Source organism: Lithobates pipiens, unplaced genomic scaffold (genome assembly GCF_037356315.1).
Source record: "Lithobates pipiens isolate NorthernLeopardFrog02 unplaced genomic scaffold, aLitPip1_a1.2 Scaffold_8, whole genome shotgun sequence".
NCBI lineage: Eukaryota > Metazoa > Chordata > Amphibia > Anura > Ranidae > Lithobates > Lithobates pipiens.
In genome coordinates, this window is record NW_027507903.1 from 532,309,953 (window position 1) to 532,325,236 (window position 15,284).

The 15,284-nt window shown below is 41.3% G+C and overlaps 16 non-coding genes across 16 annotated transcripts; all 16 read right to left on the minus strand.

Annotated features, from left to right (window-relative positions):
• Positions 1-556: 556 nt before the first annotated feature.
• TRNAR-CCU (transfer RNA arginine (anticodon CCU)) lies at positions 557-629 on the minus strand. The gene has a single exon. It is a non-coding gene; the product is annotated as a tRNA-Arg (tRNA).
• Positions 630-1,046: 417 nt separating this feature from the next.
• On the minus strand, positions 1,047-1,139 carry TRNAI-UAU (transfer RNA isoleucine (anticodon UAU)). Its single transcript is given in 2 exon segments — positions 1,047-1,082; positions 1,102-1,139. It is a non-coding gene; the product is annotated as a tRNA-Ile (tRNA).
• A 1,082-nt stretch (positions 1,140-2,221) lies between these two features.
• TRNAR-CCU (transfer RNA arginine (anticodon CCU)) lies at positions 2,222-2,294 on the minus strand. The gene has a single exon. It is a non-coding gene; the product is annotated as a tRNA-Arg (tRNA).
• A 417-nt stretch (positions 2,295-2,711) lies between these two features.
• Positions 2,712-2,804, minus strand: TRNAI-UAU (transfer RNA isoleucine (anticodon UAU)). The gene is given in 2 exon segments: positions 2,712-2,747; positions 2,767-2,804. It is a non-coding gene; the product is annotated as a tRNA-Ile (tRNA).
• A 1,563-nt stretch (positions 2,805-4,367) lies between these two features.
• On the minus strand, positions 4,368-4,460 carry TRNAI-UAU (transfer RNA isoleucine (anticodon UAU)). The gene is given in 2 exon segments: positions 4,368-4,403; positions 4,423-4,460. It is a non-coding gene; the product is annotated as a tRNA-Ile (tRNA).
• A 1,563-nt stretch (positions 4,461-6,023) lies between these two features.
• Positions 6,024-6,116, minus strand: TRNAI-UAU (transfer RNA isoleucine (anticodon UAU)). Its single transcript is given in 2 exon segments — positions 6,024-6,059; positions 6,079-6,116. It is a non-coding gene; the product is annotated as a tRNA-Ile (tRNA).
• Positions 6,117-7,198: 1,082 nt separating this feature from the next.
• Positions 7,199-7,271, minus strand: TRNAR-CCU (transfer RNA arginine (anticodon CCU)). The gene has a single exon. It is a non-coding gene; the product is annotated as a tRNA-Arg (tRNA).
• Positions 7,272-7,688: 417 nt separating this feature from the next.
• Positions 7,689-7,781, minus strand: TRNAI-UAU (transfer RNA isoleucine (anticodon UAU)). Its single transcript is given in 2 exon segments — positions 7,689-7,724; positions 7,744-7,781. It is a non-coding gene; the product is annotated as a tRNA-Ile (tRNA).
• Positions 7,782-8,863: 1,082 nt separating this feature from the next.
• Positions 8,864-8,936, minus strand: TRNAR-CCU (transfer RNA arginine (anticodon CCU)). The gene has a single exon. It is a non-coding gene; the product is annotated as a tRNA-Arg (tRNA).
• A 417-nt stretch (positions 8,937-9,353) lies between these two features.
• TRNAI-UAU (transfer RNA isoleucine (anticodon UAU)) lies at positions 9,354-9,446 on the minus strand. The gene is given in 2 exon segments: positions 9,354-9,389; positions 9,409-9,446. It is a non-coding gene; the product is annotated as a tRNA-Ile (tRNA).
• A 1,081-nt stretch (positions 9,447-10,527) lies between these two features.
• TRNAR-CCU (transfer RNA arginine (anticodon CCU)) lies at positions 10,528-10,600 on the minus strand. Its single transcript has one exon. It is a non-coding gene; the product is annotated as a tRNA-Arg (tRNA).
• Positions 10,601-11,017: 417 nt separating this feature from the next.
• On the minus strand, positions 11,018-11,110 carry TRNAI-UAU (transfer RNA isoleucine (anticodon UAU)). The gene is given in 2 exon segments: positions 11,018-11,053; positions 11,073-11,110. It is a non-coding gene; the product is annotated as a tRNA-Ile (tRNA).
• Positions 11,111-12,192: 1,082 nt separating this feature from the next.
• Positions 12,193-12,265, minus strand: TRNAR-CCU (transfer RNA arginine (anticodon CCU)). Its single transcript has one exon. It is a non-coding gene; the product is annotated as a tRNA-Arg (tRNA).
• Positions 12,266-12,682: 417 nt separating this feature from the next.
• Positions 12,683-12,775, minus strand: TRNAI-UAU (transfer RNA isoleucine (anticodon UAU)). The gene is given in 2 exon segments: positions 12,683-12,718; positions 12,738-12,775. It is a non-coding gene; the product is annotated as a tRNA-Ile (tRNA).
• A 1,082-nt stretch (positions 12,776-13,857) lies between these two features.
• TRNAR-CCU (transfer RNA arginine (anticodon CCU)) lies at positions 13,858-13,930 on the minus strand. The gene has a single exon. It is a non-coding gene; the product is annotated as a tRNA-Arg (tRNA).
• Positions 13,931-14,347: 417 nt separating this feature from the next.
• Positions 14,348-14,440, minus strand: TRNAI-UAU (transfer RNA isoleucine (anticodon UAU)). The gene is given in 2 exon segments: positions 14,348-14,383; positions 14,403-14,440. It is a non-coding gene; the product is annotated as a tRNA-Ile (tRNA).
• Positions 14,441-15,284: the final 844 nt, after the last annotated feature.

Sequence of the window (15,284 nt, forward strand, 5' to 3'; positions counted from 1 at the left end):
CAAAGCAGTGGCTATCAGTGTGAATCTCAACAAATGCAACAACACCATGTCATATGAAGCAAAGGAAGCACACCTCTAAGGAGCGATTCTGATTGCTATTCGTATACATGTTGATACATCAGGAAAAACATTTCTGAAACTGGCACAAAAAGGACATAAAATGCCTTCCTGCAAATTAAGCTTACCAACGATACTTGTCAGGGTGGCTTTTTTGCTTGAAGATTTTAGGCCACCGGATTTGCATGCCACAATGGGATGTCTGGAGAATGTCGGAGAAAATGCAAAGCTCTTTCCTAATAAAAGCAGCGTTTCCTTTGTGGGGAGTTGAACATATTGTTTGGCAGAAACATTGCAGGAGATTTGGTTTTGGACAAGAGGACTTGTAGCCATCTTGCAGAAGTTTCCATTCAGTTGATAGCATGCTGCTGAACTAATCTGAGTTCTACTAGGAGAAGGCACGCATATTAATTAAGGCAACAGGAAAGGGAAGTCCTAAAGGTTTTATTCTAAAGCCTTGCTTTAGATGTGACTTGAAAGAGTCAAGCAAGATCTCAAACACCCCAGATGGGACTCGAACCCACAATCCCTGGCTTAGGAGGCCAGTGCCTTATCCATTAGGCCACTGGGGCTTTCGCTAGATGACAGCAAAGACTTTTTTTTTCTTTTAGAAGGCATCCGTTCTCTTACTTTACAAGGTAAGGGTGGCAAAATCTTTGTTTTTATTTTCCCTTGTAAACTTGCTACAGAATTGCAAGCGGTTTGAGCTACAAAGTCAGAAGAATGAGTTTTCTGAAAGAGAAAAGCCATGTCGCAGCTCTCCACACCTCTTTTCATCAAGTAGAAGGCGCACATTTTCTTTATCTGTTCTGGTCCACAATTTAAAGAATGTGGTCAGTGTAACAGAAAGACAGCTCATTCAAGCACCCTTGAGGAAAGAACCTTGAGTTTCTTTGGGCGCTTATTGCCCTGTTGTAAAGTTGTCAGGCCATAGGGTGCAAGTGCAGATTACATTTTCCATGAATAAAGGCAAAAAGCAAGAAACTGCATGCTCCAGGTGAGGCTCGAACTCACAACCTCGGCATTGCTCAACAGATACTGCCATATAAGTACCGCGCGCTGACCGATTGCGCCACTGGAGCACAGAAGCCATCACGGAAATCCATCACCCATGTCTCCTTGGTTTCAAATAGGCCTTCAAGTGATCCGAAACCTAAAATCGTGCTTATCCCAGACAAAAGAGAATATTTTTTCTCTCATAGCAAGAAATGGTAGCATATAAGTACTCCTAGAAAAAAAAAAACACCGCCAAATCCACTTGACTGGAGCTCAAGGACAGTATTTTAAAAATAAAAGTAGAACTTTTTTGAAAGAAAAAATGATATTGCAACTGCTATCGTGACGTGTTAGGGATATATTCATGCATGTTTGAAAAGTTACTAAATATCCACTGTAAAGCAAGAAGTGGCAGGTAATACCAAGTACCTTTGGATCAAGGTCCGTTTGTGGGTAAACCCAGATAAAACACAAGAGTTGTTAATACATTTGAAATGCCACTATCCAGCAACTGTGTTGAGCATTTTGATGCTCTATTTTTCAGAAAATCTGCCGATCCACGTCAGATTCTATTTCTGACTGCTTGCGGCAAGAAGACTTCTGAATGTGTCCCAAAGCAGTGGCTATCAGTGTGAATCTCAACAAATGCAACAACACCATGTCATATGAAGCAAAGGAAGCACACCTCTAAGGAGCGATTCTGATTGCTATTCGTATACATGTTGATACATCAGGAAAAACATTTCTGAAACTGGCACAAAAAGGACATAAAATGCCTTCCTGCAAATTAAGCTTACCAACGATACTTGTCAGGGTGGCTTTTTTGCTTGAAGATTTTAGGCCACCGGATTTGCATGCCACAATGGGATGTCTGGAGAATGTCGGAGAAAATGCAAAGCTCTTTCCTAATAAAAGCAGCGTTTCCTTTGTGGGGAGTTGAACATATTGTTTGGCAGAAACATTGCAGGAGATTTGGTTTTGGACAAGAGGACTTGTAGCCATCTTGCAGAAGTTTCCATTCAGTTGATAGCATGCTGCTGAACTAATCTGAGTTCTACTAGGAGAAGGCACGCATATTAATTAAGGCAACAGGAAAGGGAAGTCCTAAAGGTTTTATTCTAAAGCCTTGCTTTAGATGTGACTTGAAAGAGTCAAGCAAGATCTCAAACACCCCAGATGGGACTCGAACCCACAATCCCTGGCTTAGGAGGCCAGTGCCTTATCCATTAGGCCACTGGGGCTTTCGCTAGATGACAGCAAAGACTTTTTTTTTCTTTTAGAAGGCATCCGTTCTCTTACTTTACAAGGTAAGGGTGGCAAAATCTTTGTTTTTATTTTCCCTTGTAAACTTGCTACAGAATTGCAAGCGGTTTGAGCTACAAAGTCAGAAGAATGAGTTTTCTGAAAGAGAAAAGCCATGTCGCAGCTCTCCACACCTCTTTTCATCAAGTAGAAGGCGCACATTTTCTTTATCTGTTCTGGTCCACAATTTAAAGAATGTGGTCAGTGTAACAGAAAGACAGCTCATTCAAGCACCCTTGAGGAAAGAACCTTGAGTTTCTTTGGGCGCTTATTGCCCTGTTGTAAAGTTGTCAGGCCATAGGGTGCAAGTGCAGATTACATTTTCCATGAATAAAGGCAAAAAGCAAGAAACTGCATGCTCCAGGTGAGGCTCGAACTCACAACCTCGGCATTGCTCAACAGATACTGCCATATAAGTACCGCGCGCTGACCGATTGCGCCACTGGAGCACAGAAGCCATCACGGAAATCCATCACCCATGTCTCCTTGGTTTCAAATAGGCCTTCAAGTGATCCGAAACCTAAAATCGTGCTTATCCCAGACAAAAGAGAATATTTTTTCTCTCATAGCAAGAAATGGTAGCATATAAGTACTCCTAGAAAAAAAAAAACACCGCCAAATCCACTTGACTGGAGCTCAAGGACAGTATTTTAAAAATAAAAGTAGAACTTTTTTGAAAGAAAAAATGATATTGCAACTGCTATCGTGACGTGTTAGGGATATATTCATGCATGTTTGAAAAGTTACTAAATATCCACTGTAAAGCAAGAAGTGGCAGGTAATACCAAGTACCTTTGGATCAAGGTCCGTTTGTGGGTAAACCCAGATAAAACACAAGAGTTGTTAATACATTTGAAATGCCACTATCCAGCAACTGTGTTGAGCATTTTGATGCTCTATTTTTCAGAAAATCTGCCGATCCACGTCAGATTCTATTTCTGACTGCTTGCGGCAAGAAGACTTCTGAATGTGTCCCAAAGCAGTGGCTATCAGTGTGAATCTCAACAAATGCAACAACACCATGTCATATGAAGCAAAGGAAGCACACCTCTAAGGAGCGATTCTGATTGCTATTCGTATACATGTTGATACATCAGGAAAAACATTTCTGAAACTGGCACAAAAAGGACATAAAATGCCTTCCTGCAAATTAAGCTTACCAACGATACTTGTCAGGGTGGCTTTTTTGCTTGAAGATTTTAGGCCACCGGATTTGCATGCCACAATGGGATGTGTGGAGAATGTCGGAGAAAATGCAAAGCTCTTTCCTAATAAAAGCAGCGTTTCCTTTGTGGGGAGTTGAACATATTGTTTGGCAGAAACATTGCAGGAGATTTGGTTTTGGACAAGAGGACTTGTAGCCATCTTGCAGAAGTTTCCATTCAGTTGATAGCATGCTGCTGAACTAATCTGAGTTCTACTAGGAGAAGGCACACATATTAATTAAGGCAACAGGAAAGGGAAGTCCTAAAGGTTTTATTCTAAAGCCTTGCTTTAGATGTGACTTGAAAGAGTCAAGCAAGATCTCAAACACCCCAGATGGGACTCGAACCCACAATCCCTGGCCAGTGCCTTATCCATTAGGCCACTGGGGCTTTCGCTAGATGACAGCAAAGACTTTTTTTTTCTTTCAGAAGGCATCCGTTCTCTTACTTTACAAGGTAAGGGTGGCAAAATCTTTGTTTTTATTTTCCCTTGTAAACTTGCTACAGAATTGCAAGCGGTTTGAGCTACAAAGTCAGAAGAATGAGTTTTCTGAAAGAGAAAAGCCATGTCGCAGCTCTCCACACCTCTTTTCATCAAGTAGAAGGCGCACATTTTCTTTATCTGTTCTGGTCCACAATTTAAAGAATGTGGTCAGTGTAACAGAAAGACAGCTCATTCAAGCACCCTTGAGGAAAGAACCTTGAGTTTCTTTGGGCGCTTATTGCCCTGTTGTAAAGTTGTCAGGCCATAGGGTGCAAGTGCAGATTACATTTTCCATGAATAAAGGCAAAAAGCAAGAAACTGCATGCTCCAGGTGAGGCTCGAACTCACAACCTCGGCATTGCTCAACAGATACTGCCATATAAGTACCGCGCGCTGACCGATTGCGCCACTGGAGCACAGAAGCCATCACGGAAATCCATCACCCATGTCTCCTTGGTTTCAAATAGGCCTTCAAGTGATCCGAAACCTAAAATCGTGCTTATCCCAGACAAAAGAGAATATTTTTTCTCTCATAGCAAGAAATGGTAGCATATAAGTACTCCTAGAAAAAAAAAAACACCGCCAAATCCACTTGACTGGAGCTCAAGGACAGTATTTTAAAAATAAAAGTAGAACTTTTTTGAAAGAAAAAATGATATTGCAACTGCTATCGTGACGTGTTAGGGATATATTCATGCATGTTTGAAAAGTTACTAAATATCCACTGTAAAGCAAGAAGTGGCAGGTAATACCAAGTACCTTTGGATCAAGGTCCGTTTGTGGGTAAACCCAGATAAAACACAAGAGTTGTTAATACATTTGAAATGCCACTATCCAGCAACTGTGTTGAGCATTTTGATGCTCTATTTTTCAGAAAATCTGCCGATCCACGTCAGATTCTATTTCTGACTGCTTGCGGCAAGAAGACTTCTGAATGTGTCCCAAAGCAGTGGCTATCAGTGTGAATCTCAACAAATGCAACAACACCATGTCATATGAAGCAAAGGAAGCACACCTCTAAGGAGCGATTCTGATTGCTATTCGTATACATGTTGATACATCAGGAAAAACATTTCTGAAACTGGCACAAAAAGGACATAAAATGCCTTCCTGCAAATTAAGCTTACCAACGATACTTGTCAGGGTGGCTTTTTTGCTTGAAGATTTTAGGCCACCGGATTTGCATGCCACAATGGGATGTGTGGAGAATGTCGGAGAAAATGCAAAGCTCTTTCCTAATAAAAGCAGCGTTTCCTTTGTGGGGAGTTGAACATATTGTTTGGCAGAAACATTGCAGGAGATTTGGTTTTGGACAAGAGGACTTGTAGCCATCTTGCAGAAGTTTCCATTCAGTTGATAGCATGCTGCTGAACTAATCTGAGTTCTACTAGGAGAAGGCACACATATTAATTAAGGCAACAGGAAAGGGAAGTCCTAAAGGTTTTATTCTAAAGCCTTGCTTTAGATGTGACTTGAAAGAGTCAAGCAAGATCTCAAACACCCCAGATGGGACTCGAACCCACAATCCCTGGCCAGTGCCTTATCCATTAGGCCACTGGGGCTTTCGCTAGATGACAGCAAAGACTTTTTTTTTCTTTCAGAAGGCATCCGTTCTCTTACTTTACAAGGTAAGGGTGGCAAAATCTTTGTTTTTATTTTCCCTTGTAAACTTGCTACAGAATTGCAAGCGGTTTGAGCTACAAAGTCAGAAGAATGAGTTTTCTGAAAGAGAAAAGCCATGTCGCAGCTCTCCACACCTCTTTTCATCAAGTAGAAGGCGCACATTTTCTTTATCTGTTCTGGTCCACAATTTAAAGAATGTGGTCAGTGTAACAGAAAGACAGCTCATTCAAGCACCCTTGAGGAAAGAACCTTGAGTTTCTTTGGGCGCTTATTGCCCTGTTGTAAAGTTCTCAGGCCATAGGGTGCAAGTGCAGATTACATTTTCCATGAATAAAGGCAAAAAGCAAGAAACTGCATGCTCCAGGTGAGGCTCGAACTCACAACCTCGGCATTGCTCAACAGATACTGCCATATAAGTACCGCGCGCTGACCGATTGCGCCACTGGAGCACAGAAGCCATCACGGAAATCCATCACCCATGTCTCCTTGGTTTCCAATAGGCCTTCAAGTGATCCGAAACCTAAAATCGTGCTTATCCCAGACAAAAGAGAATATTTTTTCTCTCATAGCAAGAAATGGTAGCATATAAGTACTCCTAGAAAAAAAAAAACACCGCCAAATCCACTTGACTGGAGCTCAAGGACAGTATTCTAAAAATAAAAGTAGAACTTTTTTGAAAGAAAAAATGATATTGCAACTGCTATCGTGACGTGTTAGGGATATATTCATGCATGTTTGAAAAGTTACTAAATATCCACTGTAAAGCAAGAAGTGGCAGGTAATACCAAGTACCTTTGGATCAAGGTCCGTTTGTGGGTAAACCCAGATAAAACACAAGAGTTGTTAATACATTTGAAATGCCACTATCCAGCAACTGTGTTGAGCATTTTGATGCTCTATTTTTCAGAAAATCTGCCGATCCACGTCAGATTCTATTTCTGACTGCTTGCGGCAAGAAGACTTCTGAATGTGTCCCAAAGCAGTGGCTATCAGTGTGAATCTCAACAAATGCAACAACACCATGTCATATGAAGCAAAGGAAGCACACCTCTAAGGAGCGATTCTGATTGCTATTCGTATACATGTTGATACATCAGGAAAAACATTTCTGAAACTGGCACAAAAAGGACATAAAATGCCTTCCTGCAAATTAAGCTTACCAACGATACTTGTCAGGGTGGCTTTTTTGCTTGAAGATTTTAGGCCACCGGATTTGCATGCCACAATGGGATGTCTGGAGAATGTCGGAGAAAATGCAAAGCTCTTTCCTAATAAAAGCAGCGTTTCCTTTGTGGGGAGTTGAACATATTGTTTGGCAGAAACATTGCAGGAGATTTGGTTTTGGACAAGAGGACTTGTAGCCATCTTGCAGAAGTTTCCATTCAGTTGATAGCATGCTGCTGAACTAATCTGAGTTCTACTAGGAGAAGGCACGCATATTAATTAAGGCAACAGGAAAGGGAAGTCCTAAAGGTTTTATTCTAAAGCCTTGCTTTAGATGTGACTTGAAAGAGTCAAGCAAGATCTCAAACACCCCAGATGGGACTCGAACCCACAATCCCTGGCTTAGGAGGCCAGTGCCTTATCCATTAGGCCACTGGGGCTTTCGCTAGATGACAGCAAAGACTTTTTTTTTCTTTTAGAAGGCATCCGTTCTCTTACTTTACAAGGTAAGGGTGGCAAAATCTTTGTTTTTATTTTCCCTTGTAAACTTGCTACAGAATTGCAAGCGCTTTGAGCTACAAAGTCAGAAGAATGAGTTTTCTGAAAGAGAAAAGCCATGTCGCAGCTCTCCACACCTCTTTTCATCAAGTAGAAGGCGCACATTTTCTTTATCTGTTCTGGTCCACAATTTAAAGAATGTGGTCAGTGTAACAGAAAGACAGCTCATTCAAGCACCCTTGAGGAAAGAACCTTGAGTTTCTTTGGGCGCTTATTGCCCTGTTGTAAAGTTGTCAGGCCATAGGGTGCAAGTGCAGATTACATTTTCCATGAATAAAGGCAAAAAGCAAGAAACTGCATGCTCCAGGTGAGGCTCGAACTCACAACCTCGGCATTGCTCAACAGATACTGCCATATAAGTACCGCGCGCTGACCGATTGCGCCACTGGAGCACAGAAGCCATCACGGAAATCCATCACCCATGTCTCCTTGGTTTCAAATAGGCCTTCAAGTGATCCGAAACCTAAAATCGTGCTTATCCCAGACAAAAGAGAATATTTTTTCTCTCATAGCAAGAAATGGTAGCATATAAGTACTCCTAGAAAAAAAAAAACACCGCCAAATCCACTTGACTGGAGCTCAAGGACAGTATTTTAAAAATAAAAGTAGAACTTTTTTGAAAGAAAAAATGATATTGCAACTGCTATCGTGACGTGTTAGGGATATATTCATGCATGTTTGAAAAGTTACTAAATATCCACTGTAAAGCAAGAAGTGGCAGGTAATACCAAGTACCTTTGGATCAAGGTCCGTTTGTGGGTAAACCCAGATAAAACACAAGAGTTGTTAATACATTTGAAATGCCACTATCCAGCAACTGTGTTGAGCATTTTGATGCTCTATTTTTCAGAAAATCTGCCGATCCACGTCAGATTCTATTTCTGACTGCTTGCGGCAAGAAGACTTCTGAATGTGTCCCAAAGCAGTGGCTATCAGTGTGAATCTCAACAAATGCAACAACACCATGTCATATGAAGCAAAGGAAGCACACCTCTAAGGAGCGATTCTGATTGCTATTCGTATACATGTTGATACATCAGGAAAAACATTTCTGAAACTGGCACAAAAAGGACATAAAATGCCTTCCTGCAAATTAAGCTTACCAACGATACTTGTCAGGGTGGCTTTTTTGCTTGAAGATTTTAGGCCACCGGATTTGCATGCCACAATGGGATGTCTGGAGAATGTCGGAGAAAATGCAAAGCTCTTTCCTAATAAAAGCAGCGTTTCCTTTGTGGGGAGTTGAACATATTGTTTGGCAGAAACATTGCAGGAGATTTGGTTTTGGACAAGAGGACTTGTAGCCATCTTGCAGAAGTTTCCATTCAGTTGATAGCATGCTGCTGAACTAATCTGAGTTCTACTAGGAGAAGGCACGCATATTAATTAAGGCAACAGGAAAGGGAAGTCCTAAAGGTTTTATTCTAAAGCCTTGCTTTAGATGTGACTTGAAAGAGTCAAGCAAGATCTCAAACACCCCAGATGGGACTCGAACCCACAATCCCTGGCTTAGGAGGCCAGTGCCTTATCCATTAGGCCACTGGGGCTTTCGCTAGATGACAGCAAAGACTTTTTTTTTCTTTTAGAAGGCATCCGTTCTCTTACTTTACAAGGTAAGGGTGGCAAAATCTTTGTTTTTATTTTCCCTTGTAAACTTGCTACAGAATTGCAAGCGCTTTGAGCTACAAAGTCAGAAGAATGAGTTTTCTGAAAGAGAAAAGCCATGTCGCAGCTCTCCACACCTCTTTTCATCAAGTAGAAGGCGCACATTTTCTTTATCTGTTCTGGTCCACAATTTAAAGAATGTGGTCAGTGTAACAGAAAGACAGCTCATTCAAGCACCCTTGAGGAAAGAACCTTGAGTTTCTTTGGGCGCTTATTGCCCTGTTGTAAAGTTGTCAGGCCATAGGGTGCAAGTGCAGATTACATTTTCCATGAATAAAGGCAAAAAGCAAGAAACTGCATGCTCCAGGTGAGGCTCGAACTCACAACCTCGGCATTGCTCAACAGATACTGCCATATAAGTACCGCGCGCTGACCGATTGCGCCACTGGAGCACAGAAGCCATCACGGAAATCCATCACCCATGTCTCCTTGGTTTCAAATAGGCCTTCAAGTGATCCGAAACCTAAAATCGTGCTTATCCCAGACAAAAGAGAATATTTTTTCTCTCATAGCAAGAAATGGTGGCATATAAGTACTCCTAGAAAAAAAAAACACCGCCAAATCCACTTGACTGGAGCTCAAGGACAGTATTTTAAAAATAAAAGTAGAACTTTTTTGAAAGAAAAAATGATATTGCAACTGCTATCGTGACGTGTTAGGGATATATTCATGCATGTTTGAAAAGTTACTAAATATCCACTGTAAAGCAAGAAGTGGCAGGTAATACCAAGTACCTTTGGATCAAGGTCTGTTTGTGGGTAAACCCAGATAAAACACAAGAGTTGTTAATACATTTGAAATGCCACTATCCAGCAACTGTGTTGAGCATTTTGATGCTCTATTTTTCAGAAAATCTGCCGATCCACGTCAGATTCTATTTCTGACTGCTTGCGGCAAGAAGACTTCTGAATGTGTCCCAAAGCAGTGGCTATCAGTGTGAATCTCAACAAATGCAACAACACCATGTCATATGAAGCAAAGGAAGCACACCTCTAAGGAGCGATTCTGATTGCTATTCGTATACATGTTGATACATCAGGAAAAACATTTCTGAAACTGGCACAAAAAGGACATAAAATGCCTTCCTGCAAATTAAGCTTACCAACGATACTTGTCAGGGTGGCTTTTTTGCTTGAAGATTTTAGGCCACCGGATTTGCATGCCACAATGGGATGTCTGGAGAATGTCGGAGAAAATGCAAAGCTCTTTCCTAATAAAAGCAGCGTTTCCTTTGTGGGGAGTTGAACATATTGTTTGGCAGAAACATTGCAGGAGATTTGGTTTTGGACAAGAGGACTTGTAGCCATCTTGCAGAAGTTTCCATTCAGTTGATAGCATGCTGCTGAACTAATCTGAGTTCTACTAGGAGAAGGCACGCATATTAATTAAGGCAACAGGAAAGGGAACTCCTAAAGGTTTTATTCTAAAGCCTTGCTTTAGATGTGACGTGAAAGAGTCAAGCAAGATCTCAAACACCCCAGAGGGGACTCGAACCCACAATCCCTGGCTTAGGAGGCCAGTGCCTTATCCATTAGGCCACTGGGGCTTTCGCTAGATGACAGCAAAGACTTTTTTTTTCTTTCAGAAGGCATCTGTTCTCTTACTTTACAAGGTAAGTGTGGCAAAATCTTTGTTTTTATTTTCCCTTGTAAACTTGCTACAGAATTGCAAGCGGTTTGAGCTACAAAGTCAGAAGAATGAGTTTTCTGAAAGAGAAAAGCCATGTCGCAGCTCTCCACACCTCTTTTCATCAAGTAGAAGGCGCACATTTTCTTTATCTGTTCTGGTCCACAATTTAAAGAATGTGGTCAGTGTAACAGAAAGACAGCTCATTCAAGCACCCTTGAGGAAAGAACCTTGAGTTTCTTTGGGCGCTTATTGCCCTGTTGTAAAGTTGTCAGGCCATAGGGTGCAAGTGCAGATTACATTTTCCATGAATAAAGGCAAAAAGCAAGAAACTGCATGCTCCAGGTGAGGCTCGAACTCACAACCTCGGCATTGCTCAACAGATACTGCCATATAAGTACCGCGCGCTGACCGATTGCGCCACTGGAGCACAGAAGCCATCACGGAAATCCATCACCCATGTCTCCTTGGTTTCAAATAGGCCTTCAAGTGATCCGAAACCTAAAATCGTGCTTATCCCAGACAAAAGAGAATATTTTTTCTCTCATAGCAAGAAATGGTAGCATATAAGTACTCCTAGAAAAAAAAAAACACCGCCAAATCCACTTGACTGGAGCTCAAGGACAGTATTTTAAAAATAAAAGTAGAACTTTTTTGAAAGAAAAAATGATATTGCAACTGCTATCGTGACGTGTTAGGGATATATTCATGCATGTTTGAAAAGTTACTAAATATCCACTGTAAAGCAAGAAGTGGCAGGTAATACCAAGTACCTTTGGATCAAGGTCCGTTTGTGGGTAAACCCAGATAAAACACAAGAGTTGTTAATACATTTGAAATGCCACTATCCAGCAACTGTGTTGAGCATTTTGATGCTCTATTTTTCAGAAAATCTGCCGATCCACGTCAGATTCTATTTCTGACTGCTTGCGGCAAGAAGACTTCTGAATGTGTCCCAAAGCAGTGGCTATCAGTGTGAATCTCAACAAATGCAACAACACCATGTCATATGAAGCAAAGGAAGCACACCTCTAAGGAGCGATTCTGATTGCTATTCGTATACATGTTGATACATCAGGAAAAACATTTCTGAAACTGGCACAAAAAGGACATAAAATGCCTTCCTGCAAATTAAGCTTACCAACGATACTTGTCAGGGTGGCTTTTTTGCTTGAAGATTTTAGGCCACCGGATTTGCATGCCACAATGGGATGTCTGGAGAATGTCGGAGAAAATGCAAAGCTCTTTCCTAATAAAAGCAGCGTTTCCTTTGTGGGGAGTTGAACATATTGTTTGGCAGAAACATTGCAGGAGATTTGGTTTTGGACAAGAGGACTTGTAGCCATCTTGCAGAAGTTTCCATTCAGTTGATAGCATGCTGCTGAACTAATCTGAGTTCTACTAGGAGAAGGCACGCATATTAATTAAGGCAACAGGAAAGGGAAGTCCTAAAGGTTTTATTCTAAAGCCTTGCTTTAGATGTGACTTGAAAGAGTCAAGCAAGATCTCAAACACCCCAGATGGGACTCGAACCCACAATCCCTGGCTTAGGAGGCCAGTGCCTTATCCATTAGGCCACTGGGGCTTTCGCTAGATGACAGCAAAGACTTTTTTTTTCTTTTAGAAGGCATCCGTTCTCTTACTTTACAAGGTAAGGGTGGCAAAATCTTTGTTTTTATTTTCCCTTGTAAACTTGCTACAGAATTGCAAGCGCTTTGAGCTACAAAGTCAGAAGAATGAGTTTTCTGAAAGAGAAAAGCCATGTCGCAGCTCTCCACACCTCTTTTCATCAAGTAGAAGGCGCACATTTTCTTTATCTGTTCTGGTCCACAATTTAAAGAATGTGGTCAGTGTAACAGAAAGACAGCTCATTCAAGCACCCTTGAGGAAAGAACCTTGAGTTTCTTTGGGCGCTTATTGCCCTGTTGTAAAGTTGTCAGGCCATAGGGTGCAAGTGCAGATTACATTTTCCATGAATAAAGGCAAAAAGCAAGAAACTGCATGCTCCAGGTGAGGCTCGAACTCACAACCTCGGCATTGCTCAACAGATACTGCCATATAAGTACCGCGCGCTGACCGATTGCGCCACTGGAGCACAGAAGCCATCACGGAAATCCATCACCCATGTCTCCTTGGTTTCAAATAGGCCTTCAAGTGATCCGAAACCTAAAATCGTGCTTATCCCAGACAAAAGAGAATATTTTTTCTCTCATAGCAAGAAATGGTAGCATATAAGTACTCCTAGAAAAAAAAAAACACCGCCAAATCCACTTGACTGGAGCTCAAGGACAGTATTTTAAAAATAAAAGTAGAACTTTTTTGAAAGAAAAAATGATATTGCAACTGCTATCGTGACGTGTTAGGGATATATTCATGCATGTTTGAAAAGTTACTAAATATCCACTGTAAAGCAAGAAGTGGCAGGTAATACCAAGTACCTTTGGATCAAGGTCCGTTTGTGGGTAAACCCAGATAAAACACAAGAGTTGTTAATACATTTGAAATGCCACTATCCAGCAACTGTGTTGAGCATTTTGATGCTCTATTTTTCAGAAAATCTGCCGATCCACGTCAGATTCTATTTCTGACTGCTTGCGGCAAGAAGACTTCTGAATGTGTCCCAAAGCAGTGGCTATCAGTGTGAATCTCAACAAATGCAACAACACCATGTCATATGAAGCAAAGGAAGCACACCTCTAAGGAGCGATTCTGATTGCTATTCGTATACATGTTGATACATCAGGAAAAACATTTCTGAAACTGGCACAAAAAGGACATAAAATGCCTTCCTGCAAATTAAGCTTACCAACGATACTTGTCAGGGTGGCTTTTTTGCTTGAAGATTTTAGGCCACCGGATTTGCATGCCACAATGGGATGTCTGGAGAATGTCGGAGAAAATGCAAAGCTCTTTCCTAATAAAAGCAGCGTTTCCTTTGTGGGGAGTTGAACATATTGTTTGGCAGAAACATTGCAGGAGATTTGGTTTTGGACAAGAGGACTTGTAGCCATCTTGCAGAAGTTTCCATTCAGTTGATAGCATGCTGCTGAACTAATCTGAGTTCTACTAGGAGAAGGCACGCATATTAATTAAGGCAACAGGAAAGGGAAGTCCTAAAGGTTTTATTCTAAAGCCTTGCTTTAGATGTGACTTGAAAGAGTCAAGCAAGATCTCAAACACCCCAGATGGGACTCGAACCCACAATCCCTGGCTTAGGAGGCCAGTGCCTTATCCATTAGGCCACTGGGGCTTTCGCTAGATGACAGCAAAGACTTTTTTTTTCTTTTAGAAGGCATCCGTTCTCTTACTTTACAAGGTAAGGGTGGCAAAATCTTTGTTTTTATTTTCCCTTGTAAACTTGCTACAGAATTGCAAGCGCTTTGAGCTACAAAGTCAGAAGAATGAGTTTTCTGAAAGAGAAAAGCCATGTCGCAGCTCTCCACACCTCTTTTCATCAAGTAGAAGGCGCACATTTTCTTTATCTGTTCTGGTCCACAATTTAAAGAATGTGGTCAGTGTAACAGAAAGACAGCTCATTCAAGCACCCTTGAGGAAAGAACCTTGAGTTTCTTTGGGCGCTTATTGCCCTGTTGTAAAGTTGTCAGGCCATAGGGTGCAAGTGCAGATTACATTTTCCATGAATAAAGGCAAAAAGCAAGAAACTGCATGCTCCAGGTGAGGCTCGAACTCACAACCTCGGCATTGCTCAACAGATACTGCCATATAAGTACCGCGCGCTGACCGATTGCGCCACTGGAGCACAGAAGCCATCACGGAAATCCATCACCCATGTCTCCTTGGTTTCAAATAGGCCTTCAAGTGATCCGAAACCTAAAATCGTGCTTATCCCAGACAAAAGAGAATATTTTTTCTCTCATAGCAAGAAATGGTGGCATATAAGTACTCCTAGAAAAAAAAAAACACCGCCAAATCCACTTGACTGGAGCTCAAGGACAGTATTTTAAAAATAAAAGTAGAACTTTTTTGAAAGAAAAAATGATATTGCAACTGCTATCGTGACGTGTTAGGGATATATTCATGCATGTTTGAAAAGTTACTAAATATCCACTGTAAAGCAAGAAGTGGCAGGTAATACCAAGTACCTTTGGATCAAGGTCCGTTTGTGGGTAAACCCAGATAAAACACAAGAGTTGTTAATACATTTGAAATGCCACTATCCAGCAACTGTGTTGAGCATTTTGATGCTCTATTTTTCAGAAAATCTGCCGATCCACGTCAGATTCTATTTCTGACTGCTTGCGGCAAGAAGACTTCTGAATGTGTCCCAAAGCAGTGGCTATCAGTGTGAATCTCAACAAATGCAACAACACCATGTCATATGAAGCAAAGGAAGCACACCTCTAAGGAGCGATTCTGATTGCTATTCGTATACATGTTGATACATCAGGAAAAACATTTCTGAAACTGGCACAAAAAGGACATAAAATGCCTTCCTGCAAATTAAGCTTACCAACGATACTTGTCAGGGTGGCTTTTTTGCTTGAAGATTTTAGGCCACCGGATTTGCATGCCACAATGGGATGTCTGGAGAATGTCGGAGAAAATGCAAAGCTCTTTCCTAATAAAAGCAGCGTTTCCTTTGT